Here is an 18,105-nt window from a genome sequence, read left to right as displayed (position 1 = left end):
TCACTTATTCTAACCCTTTACTTCTTTTTCTCTCTCTCCCCTTCTGCTGCCTATGGATGACTGAGTTGTAACTGAGTCAGTGAACTACATCTCTTTCTTTTGCGAAAATCATACACATGTTTGTAAAAGGCTTTGAAATATTCAATGCAACAGCAACTCGCATGTTATTAAAATATGAAATTTATAAATTCACGTGGAAAAGCAGCTGATCTACTCTGAAGTCAATGGCTGATGAACCTTCTCTGTCTACCCTAAAGACTTGGATAAACGGTGCATCCGGAAAGTATTCACAAAGCTTCACTTTTCCCACATGGGTCAACCTTGTTCCAAATTGCAATTAATTAATCTCTTTCCTCAAAATTAAATACCTCTATGTAGTTCTTCTCAAGCTCCATTACGTTGGATGAGAGACGTCTGTGCAGCCATTTTTCAGATCTCTTCGGAGACGTTCAATAAGACTCAAGTCTGGACTCTGGCTTGGCCACGTGATTTTGAAGCCACCTTTTGAGATCTTGCTCATGTGCTTTGGTCCCAATTTGAGGCTAAGAACATGTTTTCATCCAGGATGTCTCTGTCTGTTGCTGCATTCATCTTTCCCTGTATCCTTACTAGTCTGTCAGTTGCAAAACAACCTCACTGCATGATGCTGCCACCATCATGATTAATTGTAGAGATTGTATTGGCTTGCTGATGAGTCGTACCTAGTTTCCTCCAGGTACGACTTCAAAGAATGTACAGTTTTAATAATGCTGCAACATAAAATGTGGTAAAAGTGAAGCACTGTGATACTTTACAGATGCACTGTACTACTATGCTCTCCAGTTTAATATACTGAACATTAATTTTTACTATGTTGGGCCTCTTGTGGATTTGCAAAAAAAAAAATAAAAAATGAAATGTAGATATATAATCCAAAGTCGAGCAAATCTCAAAAAGTACTACGAAGTGTATCACAATTATGAGTGCAAACTCTGTTTTTCACTGGAAAAAAACGGAGTTTGCCTTCAGGAAACTTAATTTAAGACTGAATAACTATTACCTATTCAGATTTGGTGTCATTATCTTTAAAACCAGAGCGTATCAGAGAATAAAGTAACTAACAAAATCACCATGCTTTCTCCTGCCAGTCCTGAAGATGAAAAAGAGTCTTAAGTTTCAACTGATTCACCTCAGCTTTCTGTTGAGAGCTGACATGAACATGCTTCAGTCAAAGCATCTAAAATATATATCTAGAATATGGATTGGAGACATTTCTATGCATGCACAAAGCTTTAAGACAAGTCTTCCTGTCAGCAAAAGCTGTGAAGAGCGATCCTTTTCTGCAAATGTATACCATCAGAAATGAAGGGCAAGCATGACACAGAGATGTTTATCTAGCTTATCGTTCAAGTCTGTGGAATCTGAACTCATTTGGGAGTTACATTTCCGTAGCTGTATATGTGACTCTTCTCAGATGAACAACCATGTAGAAGGCACACAGTGTGGCCTCTACTTAAATCTTTGTATGCATTTGATTCTAAAATATAACAGATGTGATTAAAACCGTGGCAATTTAATTGATTCAGTTAATACAAAAAAGAAACCCACGTATTGTAGATTTCCCCTTTAACTACTGTGACACCAAACATTGTGAGCTATATAAAAAAAAAAAATCTGATACAATTAGTTACATAGATGAGATATCAGAATAATTTTTTTACAGCGTGAGTGGAGATGAAACAAATAGAAATAAGCATCAGTAATTTGGTAATTTAAGTATTACTTACATTTTAAATATTTTAATTAATAAACTTCATTTTCATAGAAAATTAAAAGTAATCAAACTTAGTGAAAGTATATGAGATAAAGTGGAAATGTGGTAAAACAAAGCTACATGTTCATTTTGTTTTAGTTATGAAAGAAAACAACAAAGATCCAGCATCATAATAGTGACACTAAAAGATTGTGGCAGCTGAAGCCGGACTTCTTTTAAGCTTTAACTCTTCCTGATCAAAATTTTTCCCTGTGTAGATTCTTTGGAAACATTTCTTTTCTCTTTGGAGTTTCCTCCTGAGTGTTTCGCCTCACTTTACTTGCTTACAGAGGATAAGCTTGTATAATTTGGGATATTTTAATTTTAAATTTCAAATTAAATTGGTAAAAAGATACTGGAGGTGCGGTTGGTCCAGCTAACAAAAAATCCCAGAGACCATGAGGTGGTAAAAGGGATTTGGTGTTGAGTCAGCTAATCTTTAACAATCATTAAAATATGCCTTGATTGGGACACCAATCTCATACTTGGAACTGGATCGTGACATCACTGATGATTTTTTTTTTTTTTTTTGTTTTTGTCCCAAAAAGAAGTGTGACATTTTTTTTTTCAAATGCTGTTTATTCCTTTGTTATTCTAATCAACTTGAAGATGTTTATTTGACATGTTTAGATTTGGTCTCCACATATGTGTTTGTCCTTTTTTTGTACTGTGTAATAATCTACATTGAGTAGCAGATGTTTATCACTGGTGGCTCTCTGGATATCGTAGCAATGAACCAGCTGTAAATATACAGCAGGGCCTGCTTGTTAAGCAAAAATGCTCCCATGCCAATGACGGAGCGCCTGTCTTGGCAGAGTAGGACATGATTCTTTCAGGGTTTTTACATTATCACCACCAAGCAGGCAAGCAGAAGAGCTTCTTGTTGCCAAATGCTCTCCCTCAACCCATATCTTGTGGTATAAAAAATTCCTGTTTTGCCTGAGTTGACCAAATAGAACAATTATTCAGAAAGCAACAGCAACAACAAAGATCAAAAACACATTCATTGATGCCAGTAGTTATACTTGTGCAGCTAGAAAGTTGAAGAATTCAGGGGTACCTTGCTGTGAAGATGTATTTACTTAACATTAGGGGTGCACCGACTGCAGTTTTCTGGCCGATTTCCGATCACCGATCTTTAAGAAGTCTGACCTGCTGATTCCGATTTTGGCCGATACTGATTTTTTATTTATTTTTTTTATAACCAACACTGCGTTACAAGGTCACAATTCACTTTCAATGTTCCAATCTTATTTTACTGAAAAACATACCCTTGAACAATAGCCGTGAAGCAATATAAACTTGTTTTAACTACCCATGAAGTAGAGCTCTGACACACAAAGTTTAGAGATTTTTTGTACAAACGTTTAAGTAAAACAGATTCAAAAAACAAAACTTTGAACAACAGATCAGACTAGAGATATGTTTTAAGGCTCTTACCAAAAATAAAGTGCACAACAGCATGTAGACGGTGCCGTTCCACCTCGTTGAAACGTCTTGTTGCAACAGCTTCCTGGGCTGACCGAACTGTGTTTGTATCTTGTGGAGTCGGGAATATTCAAGCCACGAATGCTTAAAATGTCCAACAATTCTCCTCCTCGTTGCAACAATAATGCTGTGCCGCTGCTGCGCAAGCTGTCCCTCATTTACAACGTGTTGCAGTGTGTGCCAGGCAGGGTAAACTTTTCAAGTTGTCATCATCCAATACTTTGGTCATATTACGGCTCGGCATATTATATTGTGGGCTCCAGTGCTGTATCAAGTTTCTGAAACCCTGCTTCTCAACGATAGAAAATGGCTGGTCATCCAATGCCTTGAACTCCATAACTTTCCTCTTTGTAGCTTTTTTTTTTTTCTTTTTTCTTTTCATTGCTCGTAAGAGCGAACAGCAGGTCACCGACCGACTGTTTCCTTCCGCTGGCTTTCGCTTTAGCCTTAGCTTGACTGCTCTCTTCAAATGGTGCATATTCAGCGGTGTGGTGGTTTCTTAAATAGCAAACGAGGTTTGTAGTATTAAAGTTTTTGGATGTGGTTCCACCCGACTAACTTCAGTCTTGCAAGAATCGCAACTTGCAAGCTCTTTGTCTCCTTGACATGGTTGCTCTTGGTGACCTGTGAACTGTGACAACGGATGTACAAACACGACCTGGTGGGCGGGTCTTTCAGTCGGCTCTCTCTAACGGCAGAAAAAAAGGGAACAACAACTGATTTTGAGACCCTTGCGGAGGTAGATAGATCAGTGGCTAAGATCGGTTTCATATGTAACTATCGGCCTAAATTAAGGAAATCGGATCCGATCGATCGGCTGGCCGATTTATCGGTGCACCCCAACTTAACATTTATTTGTCACATTTATTTTTTCTGAAATAAGCTACTTATAGCACTAGAAAAAGACAATCAGAGTACATACACAATTTATATCTGAAATAATAATTTTATTTAAGAGGAAAAAAAACACAATTCAAGCTGTTCACTGTTGCTACTTGCTCGTCCTAAAGCATGCAAGTCAGTGACTTGATGCAATCTGCTAGGTTTCATTTGGTACAAAACTTTGTAAACTAATTTAATTAATTAACTGAACCTATTGCACTGGTTATTAGGTAGAATCAATTAGAAGGTATATGATTGAATTGCAATGACTTTTTTGTAAATGCCTTGAGATGACGTGATATGAATTATTTCCATATAAATAAATTGAATTGAATTGAAAAGCTATTCAACCCTGATGCAATTAGAAATAATTGCCCTCTAAAATAAACAACCCGCTGTGCCAACTAAAGTGCATATATACGATGGTTGTGTTTTGAAATGCTGCATTTGTTATACACTGGAGTTACGGACATGCAGATCTCCCAAAAAGTTCAACTTTTGTGATGCCGCTGAATATTTTCAAACATTTCTGAATCATCAGAATGTTTTGGCAAAACTCAGGCAGGCCTTTGTGTTGTTTTTGGACAGCAGTGGTTTTCACTTTGGAACTCTCTCGTGGATTGCAGTAATTTAATTGTGTTTTCACACAGTGAGGTTGACTTTGTCAAAAATTGTATTCTGTATATGCCGAACTATTGCTGGTTGAAAAAGACATTGGTAACATTTTACTCTGATAAACTTAAAAAGATAACATTTATAAGTAATCCAGTTCCTCCCCAATGGTTGCATTCATTTCATGCAGTTTCTTTAATTATTTCTAAAGTGTTAGTTTCTCCATGTACACAAATCGAAATGATAACTGTAAGAGTTGCTTGCAGATTTTAAGGCAACTTAAGTTAAGATTTTCCAAATTTATTTGGAACTTGGATTTGAACTTCATTTTGCTTTGGTTGAATAATATAATTCTCCTAGTAGAATTAATAGATAACAGATTTGTCAATGAGGTAATGAGAAGGTGCCTAGCTAAATGGGTAGCAAGAACACATAGTGTAGCTTATCTGCAAAGACTGTAATGGATATTCTTAGATTGTTTATTTTATTTTTATGCACGTTTCAAACGTCATTGTCTTTATGCTGTTTTATCTTCTTGATGCTCGGAATTCCACATGCACCTACAAGGATTAAAACGCAGCGTTAGTCATTACTTCTATGGTTTTATCCATTACCTGAGGCTCAAAGCTCTTTCAAACGAGCGTAAAACGATCTGTATCTTACCATCTAACTGCTTGGTAAGCATTTATTTTATGGAGTGCATTTGGACAGCTGGGTTAATATTAATGTGCATGTGTGTGCACACCCTCACACAGGGCCAACTGTGGGTGTACTGTTTCCATTAATGTCAGTGCTAAGATGCAACTCAGCTTTCTGAATTATGTAAATGAGGTGCTGTAAATTCATGACAGAATCAATGACTTTCATTTTTATCAAATCAATCAGGCCTCCATCAGTCCAACCTCCACACTGCTGCAAGACGCACACAAATACACACCCACACACACAATGCAAGGCCCTATATTAATCCTGCCAAGACCGGTCTTAGAGTAATGAGTTTTGGAATGATGTGTATACAGTCATAAATATAATTTTTGCTTTTAACCGTTGGCTGATTCATGAGAGTGTGTGTGTGTGTGTGTGTGTGTGTGTGTGTGTGTTTGCGTGTACACAAAAGCGTGTGTGTAAAAGAGAAAGAAGAGGAAAAAATCAGATTTGATTGTTTCAGTTAGGATACTTTCAAAGAAACACATTGAAAACAAGTTCTGAGTTCATTAGTGTCAAATGAAAAAAAATCCCATCCTCTTCATTCAAAATAATTCTGTTGCTTAATAGTTTTGAAGCTGCTGGCACAAAGTATGTTGGCAAATATAAAAACACATTACATGACTCAAAGTATAAAAAAAGAGATCAATTTGTGAAGCTTCGAGACTGAGACTTTGAAGGATATGTGTAATTGATAATGTGCACCTGTAATATAAAATTGATTGTTTAAAATGTTCAGTCTGCCAATGCATAAGCAAAGTACGATCAGGAGTCTATTTTGGTATTTTATGCACAGTCAATAAGTCTTGCAATGTTGTAAAACCTTTTTCAGCTTGCTTAGCAATTAAATAGTTCCAGGAGCCTTCATCTCAGCTGCATCCAGCATTGAGCCTGCAGACTGAGGGACTGCATAGTGTAGCATGTTGATGCTATGTTATTATTGGTTGATTACATTTATTTTACAGCTATGTAAATTTATTGCTGGAGAGCATGCAGTATATAAGATACATGATTTGGAAAAATGACCAAAACACTTTGAGTATTCCGAGTTAGTTTTGAACAAAGTATGCATGCTACTGTAAGATGACATTTATTTTCTCAGAGTACAGAATTCTTGGAATATTTCATTCACGTAAGTTGCTTTTTTTTTTTTTTTTTTTGTTTTTTTTTTTTTGTAGGGTGGTACTACATTTCCACCCTACAAAGGCTGACTTCTTTGTTATTGGTAATGTGAGCTTAAAAAGCAAAGAATTGTCATCTTCAACAATCACGTTAACACTATGCAACACTTCTAATTGGCGATATCAAGGATTGAATAATAAATACTTACTGCATCTCATTTTTATGAGTTGATATATTTTCTCATTAGTTAAAGAAATGCCTGTGCCATTGTTTCCATGGCAAGTGTTGTGTCAAAATATTCTGTAAATGGTGTAATTTTGACATATCATTGGCATTTCCTGTTAAGAAATTGTCCAAACAGTCTAAGCACATGTAAAATTGATTGAAGTTTTTTGGGGCTTTAAGTATATATTTGTAACAAATATGGTCATTGTTACCAAGGGAATTCTCAAACTGGGGATACTATCCACTACTGCATGAGGAGTGGGGATTTGGATATGAACAACTTGGCTCTCAACCCAGGGCAGTATCTTAGCAGGGGATGTCCAAAGCACTTGAAAAGAAATAAAGTAAAGTGTCTACTGCAACTAGGAGGTGTGAACGATACTTCACCCACAGCTTCTAATGTATTGCTAAAGTTAAGGATTATTTCTTTGTTTTTAAATAATTTTTGACGGTAGTTGATCTGAAATACATTGACCCATCAAACATTCACTGGGTTATAATAAAATGAAGAGAAAGTATTTCAAAACACAGCTTGAGATTTCTGAAGCCTTCCTTCTATTTGTGAGAACAAAGAAAAGTGCATTAGGGAAAAAAGTCCATCTTCGATTGAAACGGGCATGAAAACCCTTATTTACTGACAAATCAAAACTTCACTGCATTACTCTACACTGATTACAGATCATTTATGAAACGGTGTGTGAGTTATGACCTTTTCTCCATTTGTCAAAACAATGTGTTGAAACTATAGATGGAAGGGCTTCAAGTGAGAGCACTGTGGTAAGTGGAGGGTGGGGATTGATTTTGTGCAAAATGATTGAGAACTACCTTTCATGTTGCAGCCACACATCTTTCACAGAGAAACTAAAAGGACAAGACATTAAGATATCCAAAAGTTTATAATCCAATAAGGCAGTTTTTCCTTTTAGATCATATAATGAATGCTACATTCAATTGATGAACTCTGCTGCTGCTGCTGCAGGTAGAGCAGAATTTCTTTTTTTTTTCTGCAATTGATGTATTGTATGGCTGACATAGTTTAAGAAATGAATAATATCTCATAAAGCTTACACACGATGAACAAGCAGCTCAGTGTGTAGGAAATTTAATGCCTCATAAATAGTGGACCATTCACTGAGGTAAATGATAAGCAACCTAATTATTTTCATGTATTAAAATTCTATCAGTGCTATTCGTGAAGTATGCAAGTTTTCTTATCAGTTTCAACAATCTATCAAAAACTATGAGCCGGGTAATTATTTTACCTAACCAATGAGCCCTAATTGCTCCGATAAATAAACGAGAGGAATATATCATGAAAAACTTTTTTTTAAAATATATATATATATATATATATATATATATATATATATATATATATATATATATATATATATATATATTCTTAGAATCACAATATTGACACTTCAATTAAAATTAACTGATTATTTTGGAACTAGCTGTTCAAATAATAAATCTTTAACCTATTAGTGATCAAACTAATTTTCTTCTTTGACTAATTAGAATCGGAAACACGAACGAACATGAAAAGTAGCTATAGTCACTGACTTTGACTATTTCTTGATTGATGCAGATCATGGCTAGCAGCAGCCCATCCTACTTAAACCCAGTGTTACAGTTATAAATAACCAAGCAGCTATTTGGGGAGTTCGTCGCTTGAGGCTACTCTGAAAAATATTATTCAATTATTCAGCACATTTTCTTGTTTAGATCTGACACAAATATTTTTAGACCTAACTAAGATGGACTTCTAAGGTATGTTTAGCTTAAAGTTCACTCTCACAACTGCAATGCAACGTTCTATTTGTCTATTTGTGGAAGTCAGAAAGAGCAGTGCTTTCCTCTTTTCCGTCTTTGTCAAGCCTCCATCCCTTCCCAAGTGTCATGTTGTCATGCCAACATCTTCCCTAAGCCAGGAGACGGGAAATGATTGCAACCCAACAGCACCTTCTCACAAATACACGGTTACAAACAACACACCTGTCACCTTTCTTCAATGGAAAACGGGACACACACTTTGTATGTGTGGGTAAGACCTTTTAAAACTAAAATGGCTTACTTTTAAATGTATAGATGCAATAAAGTGTTTTTTCAAAATATGTTATTAAAAGAAATGCAACTTTGTAAAATAAATTGACTTCTGAAATGTGTGCTTAGCTTTTGAGGAAACAAGGTTTAAAGATAAACGATGTTCTTAGCAAGGGTCAGCTTCATGCTTTACTACACAAAAGAAGATGTATTTGACTGCTTTGGTAGTTAATAGGATTTCTTTTTCTCCTTATATTAGGCTGGTCTGCCACATGCAAAGAGTTGAAAGCTTTAAAAAGCTGTCAAGATTCAACTTTTGGTGACTTGGATCTTGAAAATATAATTATAATGTAGCTTTAAAAATTGTATAAAAAAATCTACACCATATGTGTTTTGACTGATGCTATTCAATTTGATGATCAATGACTGTAATTGCTAAACTTTCATAAACAACTTCAAAGACAAGAATGAAAGACTGACGTCAGGTTGACTCATGACTGGGAGGCCAGTGGTGAGAATGTCAGATGAGCTATTGTTTATTACAAGGGTAGTATAAAAAGAGGAAACGGATAAGTTTAGTCTTTCTTCTGTAGCAAAATCAATGTTGTGCCCTTTTAGACTTTATTAGATATCCGAAAGAAGTGGGAATGTGATATTGAGGTATTCTTGGACATGGATGCAAAGGACAAAGGAGGCAAATAAAGCAGAGCACTGAACAGGGATGCAACAGAGATTCTGATTCAACATGTCTGAATTTTTGAAGTGGAGTCCCGCACAACCCAGTCACAACCTCAGTTTTGTTGCCAGGAGTTGGTAGAGGTCCTGGGATGCAACTAAAAGCAGTGTCTACATGACTTTTCTGTGTTCTGCATATGATGGCCTCACAATGTGGTGATGCAGTGGAATCCAAAGTATGGTTCTGAGGGCATTATAGTATCCCTGACCAAAATTTGAAAATTTTTCAAATGTTGCCATACAAAACACCCAGTTGATGCAAAAATATATATTTTTTGCAAGATATTTACTTGCTAAAAGGAAAATGTTAGCTGTACCACAAAGTATAAGTGTTTTTATTTGAATTTCATATTAAGTAGGAGGACAAACATCCACTGATGGTTTTTAATATACTGAACACGAGTGAAAATAGGAAGGATTTTCAGAGAGACCAATATCTTATTTTTGTTGCTGATTAGACAAAAGGCTTTTTAGATATTAAAATTAGAAGCCAAGTGAGTCTGTTTTTAAGACCCTTTTTATTTAGTTTTAGATAAAAGGGGTTTTATGATTTTTGTTTTTCCAACAAAACTCACAATTTCATGCAAGTTAAAAATATTTTCAAAATCACATTAAAATTATTATAGCATTTCTTATACAAAAAAAATTATATTTTGTGGCTCACAATTACAACGAACTTGGAGATTTTGGCCTACACGGTAAAATATTTGGACACAGTTTGATTTACTTCCTGATTGCCGCAATGGACCGATTCGTTTTAAAATCAGTTTGCAATGTATTACTGACTGATTTTTTTTTCATCGAGCTTTGCTTTTGTTTCTGCTCATCTTCTCCCGCCCTCAGGCAGTCATTTATAACCTGAATCATCCCTGACAACCTTGAGCTTAGAGAAAAATATGGTTTGATCAATTTAATCTTTAGTCCCCTAATAATTCTCGTTTATTCTCAGTTCCTTTCAGATTTCCCCTCTAAGTAGTTAGGCAATATTTTAGAATGACAATTTTTTTTTCTTAAACCCAAACATTGGTTAAGTTTTCATTTATCACTCATTACTTTTTTTTTGTGAATTATAAAGTATAGCTTCATCTGAGATAAATTGAGAGAAAACATCTGATTAATTTTATACACTTGTCTATAGATCATGGATTTTATTACGTGAGGTAACTAAACCTATATCCCAACCTCATTTTGTTAATTCAACCCAGGCATGGACTGGTCCATGTTTGGTCCAGGGCTTAGTAAAATAATCCCAAATTGTAGATTCACTGAACAGGCTTTTATTGATCTATAACATCTATAACAATTATCAGTTTTCTTCTAGATTTCACCTGCCGCAACCAACACTGACCTGTCCATTTTTTCATTTGCTTTTATTTTACAGAGCACACCACACAAGAGACTAAAATGTGTTGCAGGTCTTTTCCTATAGGTAGTATTTTTAAACCAAAAGTAAAGGCAATACAGGCTTCTACATCTGTGCATTTAATCACGTGTCTGTAGCCTTTACCTGATTTTTATTTTGCTCAAGAATTACAGCACATTCCATTGATTGTATTTATAGACTTAAAACAGTGGGAGCTCTTTGTTTAAATGCATTGCATCTAGGATTTTTTTTTCTGTGTTCCACCTCTTGATCACCAACCTCTTCTGTTTGGAGATAAAATGGATAATTCCAGTCTTTGGTAGATTGATAGGTTCATTGCTATGGGTGCATCAGTATTCTGTCATTTTAACCTAGCAGCTTTAAAAGTGTATAAAATTTGTACTAATAAGATTGAGAAATTTTATATGTGCAAGTCCATGATTGAATATATTTCCTTGCTTCTGAATGGCCAAGCTAAGATCAGGGCAGGGACATTAACGTAATTTAATTCTGCTGCCACATTGATCCTGTCTATTGGACATGTCCTCCTAAAACATTCATGAGAAGGCAGAGGCTGTCATTGCTTTGTAACCACAAACACCAGTGGAGATTTGCTGGATCGCAGTGATTTGATTAGCGCACCATTTTAAGCACTTTGGCAAGACATAAAAAATTTTGCTTTGTCTTATTTTTTTCTTCCACTATAAACTATATTAATTTGGGCTTCCTACTCATGGAAAGGTTCACAATGGATACAGTTGGGGATGTCAGTAAGAGACATCTCAAGCTGTCTTTTAAAGATGACTGTTCATCTGTAGCTATCCAATTTACGGTTTTATGGCAGCACTTATGTGAAACATCAGTGAAAGACAACATAAACAAACATGCAGAAGGAAAATGCATTTAAAAAAAGAGAAGGGGGAGGCAAGGAAGCCGGGGGATTTTATCACCTGAATTATTAATCAAGATAATTCAGCTCCTGCTGATAAAAATATTGGTCCCTGCCGCATGCACACTGAACACATCTGCTCCCGCAAACGCACAGAAAACTTTTATCTTGCATACTCAATGGTTATCTCTTTAAAATGGGTCAAGACAAAATAAAACTGGAGACACTTCTCATTGCTTGAGAACAAGGAAAAGAGTCACAGAGACACGGGTGGAGGAGGTGGAGAGAGACAGATGAATGTTGGGTGAAAAAAGAGGGAGAAGGAAAGTTTGCCATTAAAAGTTTTCCCTAAAATTTGCAAGATGGCAAAATGCAGTAACCTGATATTTTTAGCTGTTCACCAAAAAAATTATTTTTTTTCATACCTTTAAAACTCCTCCCAAAGTACAATGTTTAAGAACTACATCACTCCCAATGGAATTTGTTGTTTTCTGCATTGATTTCTTCTTCCTCTCTGTTACCAAGACAACAGACATACAAAATTAATGTTTGGTTCTGCTCCAATTTGCCCTTGGCTTTTTTGTCTTATAGGTCAGAAGGTCTGAGAGCATCCAGTAATATTATAATGTATAATGGTGCACAGTGATTCAACTATTTTAAAAACTAAAAGCAGAGTTTACCCTGCAGGGGGGAGGCAATGCAATTTAATCTAACACTCAGAGATAAACAGTGACTCGGCATGAGAAACAATGAGAGGAAGCCGAAGGATGAGGTGGGAGCAACGCCCACCGATGTGACAGATGTGAGGTAGATGATGAATCCTAGAAACGGAACAATCTAATGAAAGCCAGAGTTACTTATTTGCATCGACCTCTTTTCACTTTAAACGCATTTATCCAGACAGATAGGTGGCATTCAAAACTGTAATAAAACGACACACTAATAACCTGCTTTAAGCTCACACAGTTGTTAACCTTCTCTTTAGCCTCCCACTGATATGCCCTGGAGCTATACGCTAATGTACCAAACTCTGTTTTTCTGCAGAGTATGCTTCTTGTCAGTTTTTTTTTTTTTTTTTTTCTATTCCCTTTTGCCACCGGCTTTGCGATAATTACATTTAAGTTTTGAGAGATCTAAATGGAATCAAGTTGAAGTAAGTGCATCACAATAAGAACTGACAAGCCATGACACCATCAAAATTTGGCTATATTGAACTTTAAAAAGGAGAAAGGCCTCCACACATGCCGTTTAATAATAAAAAAGTCTAACCAAATTGTAAGGCTATTGGGTGCGTCAACTTATATCAGATGAAGGTCATGCAGGACCCGCAGCATGACAATATCGCTTTAATAATGTGCGCAACGGCTACCAATGTGGTGTCTGATGCGTTCGGTTTGTGTTTCGTTTCCCTGTAGGAAGCTATTTTTAACACTGCCTGAAACACATGTCTGCAGCAATACAGTGTATGATGGCACATAAGTCATACAAAGTAGCTCTGTAAGCACTGTTTGCTGCAATGTGAGTAGTAGAATTGTCTGCCATCACTTTAAACATAATTAGTAGATGATTCCCAAAAGCAGTGCATGGAATTTTATTTAGGGACATCAGAGTAAATGGGTGCTTGATCGAATCTTGTAGATTTTTAAATTTCTTTGGACTGGTTTACACCATTTGTTATAGCTACACAGTATTTATGTTGATATTTTTGCAATAACTGTTCAGTATTTTCATTCTGTATTTTTTGTGTATTGTATATTTTATGTGAATGTAATCTCTTCGATTGCCTGTCACTTTGCTGCTGCTGCACAGATATTTCCCAATTGCGGGATAATAAAGAATAGTTCTATTCTCTGCTCGGGTGCTCTCAGTATGCATCAGAAGTCCTTTGAAGTTTGCAAGAACTATCTCAATTTTTACTGTTTTTAACACTACTGTCCTCCTAATCCAATGGGATGAAATGAAGAAAGTAAATCCCAACTCTTGAGAGTTAGATTTTGAGGAATATGATATAATTGTTTTTCATTGTTAATCATTAATCTAAGCTTCTAAGCTTCTGAATAAAACAATAATTTAATTACATAATTTATCTGTAACACTTTATCTTGTCACAGATGTTGTAATGCTTGCTGTCAGTAAGAGATGACTAGTAAAGGCTATAAAGCTAGTACAAAAGATATTTTAAGGTTAAATGAATGCATCTAAACTTTTGTCTGTGAATCTGTATTCTGCAAGTATCAGAAATTAGTAATTTTTGTAGGCATGTAAATGTTTACAAAGAATACTTCTGTGATGAATTCTTATTTTAATGGTATCAAAATCATTATTTTTAGGCATTTACCCATAATAATCCCGCTGCGGGTTTTTGTGGGATAAACCTGAATGAACCGTGTGTAAATGTTTAATAAGACTCCAATGGGATTTCCACAGTATGTAAATGAGTGAAAATCATTTGTCATGGATCATAAGCTGTGCCGTTCCTTGGACGACATTTCGCACAATTATATTGAGATCATAAATAATATGACATATTTAAAAGTTATAAAAACACGTGGCATGGCATGATGCAGAATTTCTCAAACCTGCAGCTTTTTCAAACATCCGGCTAATCTGGAATTCCTTTTACACAGTTATATGAATAATTCAAAAGCGCTGTGGTATTTATATGCAGTTATTTGACATTTAATTTATGCTAAACATTTTATTTTTGAGCATGTGGTGGTTGTAGTTATAAAATGTTTGCTAAGGGTGTTCTGCATAACTTCAGGTTCTTCTAAAATTACATCTGCAGAGAATGCCTAGTTTTATTTAGAATCTCAGAATTAAATTGAAAACAGAAGATTTAATAGTGACTATTTCAAACCATTGGACAAGTATATTTCAGAACCTGTGATGTACAGAGCTAAGAAGCAACAAAAAACGACAGAATATCTTTATGCAGCTTAATGTATGCATGTGTAACTTTACATTTTACATTTATACTTGCAAGAGAAGGTGAATTTTAATTTAGGATTTCAATTACACACACATATGTTATGTTTCTCTATCTTTGGTGGTAATTTCCATTGAATTCTATTCATTTCTACAGCCTAATGACCCTTACTGTTAACCTAACCATTACACTGCATACCTAACCCGATCAATGTACTTTAGTGCTAAGCCTAAACCCTAAACCAAAATCAGCCTTGCTCTTTGTGGAGATGAGGCTTCAGTCACAACAATGTGGTTTGTGTAAAGAAAAAAGGTCCTTACGATGTATCAAATGCTAGGTCTCATACACAAATACATCCATGTTCTTCTATTAAAACTGAGGACATACTCTAAACCTGACCAGTAAGGCAGAGTAGACCTGCAAAAAAAGTGGGCACCGGGAAAAGGTTATCATTAGGGGTGTGCCATATTGTCTTGTTTACAGTAACACCAATGCATTTTTTGACACCAGTGAAAAAATGTATATTGTGATATCAAATGAGGCTATTTAATTGAGCCTGATCTGTCCTCAGCCTGACCAGTAGGGAGCAATTCCACACACAGTAGCTTCTGTAGTGTTTTGGCCACTGCAGCTCCTGTACCTGCCATTATCTGGTGGAACTTGGCTTGGCGTCTGCTCGCCTCTCTCCTCTCCACATAGAACGAATGAACCGCTCAGCTATGGCAAAAATAAAGCTTTCTGAAACACAGACGTCTTCCCAAAAGATACATAACTTGAAGGTTAGTGAAAGATTCAGGACCACTGAGATGTACGAAACAGGAGAGTTTCTGTCCATTTTGTCAGCACTCGGTTGACTGAAAGCGCAAGCACATGACGACTTTTTGAAAACACTTTATGCACCTTAATTAATTTTGTAAAGTAAAAATCAACTGTTGGGATGAAAAGTTCTAAAAAGACTTTAATAATGACAAGAAAATGTGGGTTGACAAAGTTGTTTTGGAAAGAATTTTGGAAAAAAACAAAGATCTCTTACCTTCCACTTCACAATTGTGTGCTACGTTGTGTTGCTCTATTTATCTGGCACCCTTGATTAAATGTTGATGCTGACATGAATGCATATTTTTTTGCTGGTGTGTTGGATCTTTTCCAAAGATTATTCAGTATTCAAGAAGTGGAGTTTATATGATTGAAAGACCACTGCTTTTTCTTCTTTGGATTTGTCCATTGTTCTTTATTCTATTTTGCACTACTGTATGCTTTACTGAGCTTAACTCATTCTCATTGATTCTCCACTCTGCATGACTCTGATCTACTCTACTTTTAAGAGACTTTTAATGAACTCGTGGAGGACAGCCAGTCGAGGCTGATGGCAATCCTATAACAGAAGATAACAGTTTAACAGCAACAGAACAGCCAATATTTAACAAAGTACACAAAACAGAAGAGCAAATACTTAACAAAAGTATGTGCTGTGCTATATTGTGCAACTAGAGCAGACTCCTCAAAATTATGACACATTTCTCTTTGTCCATCCATCCATCTGTCATCTTCTGCTTATCCAGGGTCAGATCACGGGGGGAGCAGCGTAGGAGAAGCCCAGACTTCCCTCTCCTCCACTTGGGGTAAGACCTCGGCCCTCAACTTGAGAAGAAAATCTGCTGTTTTCTGGCTTAATACCATGGTTTCAGTTTTAGAGGTACTGAAAAAAACCCATTCAGGTATGATAACACAGTCAGATAGTTGGTTCTTGTGGAGTCAGCAGTACCATTGGTAAAAAAACTGAAGGGCCACCTATTTGTTGGCAGTTGCAGAAGCCACTTCAGAGGACTTCTGGAGGCAGAGTGCAAAAAAAAAAAATGCTTGCAAGTCTCAATTTGTTTTTGTACCTTTAGAAAATGGGTAGACAGACCGTATTTGCTAAAAGTTCTCCAGGTGATACTTTGAAGGTTTTTAAAGGGTCTTCTTTCCGCCTAGCTGGTTAGAAGAACAGTTATCACATATGAATGAGACGACTCTTATCTGTCCAGCTCCAGATTTATTGTGGGGGCGGGTTTCTTATCTGTTAAGTCTCTAGAACAAAGAATTCTGGGGAATGTGGTTCCATTAATTTGCTTGAGAAAATGGACACCAGCATTGTCCCCAATCGTTGAAGCCAACTCACCACCACCAGGTTCTGGTCAGTGGACAGCTCGGGAACCTGCCTTCACTTGAGTGTCCAAGACATGCACCTGCAGATCAGATGAAACGACAATAAAGTCAATCCTCAAACTGCTGCCCAGGTGTCCTGGTGCAAGAAGCACAAGGATAACCTTATGCTTGGACATGGTGTGTTATGGTCAATCCCTGATGAGCACAGGAGTCCAATATCAAAACACTACTTGAGTTAATAATAACCAAACACCCACAGTACATATTTTTTATGAGTGCATACACTTTTAGACAAGGCTTTTACTATATTGCATAGATATTCACATTTTGCCTTGTATTTTATTTATGTTGAGTATATTTTCTGTTTCCTATATATTAGGCTGCCCAATAATTCCCCCATTGTGGGAGCAATGACGTAAATCTCGTCTTACGGCCCAAAATGGGCATAGGTTGGGATGAAATGACAATGCATTGGTAAAAAGTGCAGGGACGAACTGGCCGAGGGGCAAATTGAGTTAGAGTAGGAGTTCAGATCTTTAAAACCGAAACATTGGCTTGGACAGAGTCACATTCTGAATGTTTGCAATAGACACTTCATTTATGCTCTGACAGATCAGTTCGTGTTCTGGGAAGAAAGAAGCGACAGTTCAAGGTGACAGCTACCTCCAATCAATTCAGTTTGCTCTGTGTGATGTGAGCTCCATGTACTGTATTTCAGTGTGTGTGTTAAAAAGAGAAAATGTGTTTGTTCTCATAAGGCTGCCACCTCTTTTGTAGCACTGGCCTAAGTAAGGGGTAGCTGGCAGGTGTCCCTTCTTCTTAGTTGGACAATTTATCACCCTGCTGGTGCCGGAGACCTTTGCCCGAGTGGAAAAGAACCCCAACATCCTTGTACCTCTGTCGGCCTCTCTCTTTATCAATTAAAGCAGCAATAAAATCATTTCGAGCTAAGACCATGTAAATATGACAACATTAGGTTTCTGTTTTTGTTACGCCCTCCCTCCATGTCAGTAATATAATCCAACAAGAAATGAATCCTAATAATAAAAAGTGCAGGCATGCTGAGCAACCATGGAGATTTTAAATCTTTTGTTCTTTTTGGCTTGAAAATAAAAAGGGTTTCTGGGCTCAGCATGACACCAGCTGTCAGAAATAAACCACGTCTATCA

At 36.4% G+C, this 18,105-nt stretch overlaps 1 long non-coding RNA gene across 1 annotated transcript in view; it reads left to right on the top strand.

The window, feature by feature from the left end:
* The window catches only part of LOC106948416 (uncharacterized), a 38,950-nt gene extending 22,483 nt beyond the window's left edge, over positions 1–16,467 (top strand). Inside the window, exon 3 of the long non-coding RNA XR_001425167.1 lies at positions 16,351–16,467. This is a non-coding gene — a long non-coding RNA (uncharacterized LOC106948416). The remainder of the gene's footprint in view (positions 1–16,350) is intronic.
* The last annotated feature ends 1,638 nt before the right edge of the window (positions 16,468–18,105 follow it).

Source organism: Poecilia latipinna, unplaced genomic scaffold (genome assembly GCF_001443285.1).
Source record: "Poecilia latipinna isolate Pla-1442-1.1 unplaced genomic scaffold, P_latipinna-1.0 Scaffold286, whole genome shotgun sequence".
NCBI classification, from domain to species: domain Eukaryota; kingdom Metazoa; phylum Chordata; class Actinopteri; order Cyprinodontiformes; family Poeciliidae; genus Poecilia; species Poecilia latipinna.
Note: the sequence above shows the minus strand (reverse complement) of the source record. Positions and strands in the feature narration are given on the sequence as shown.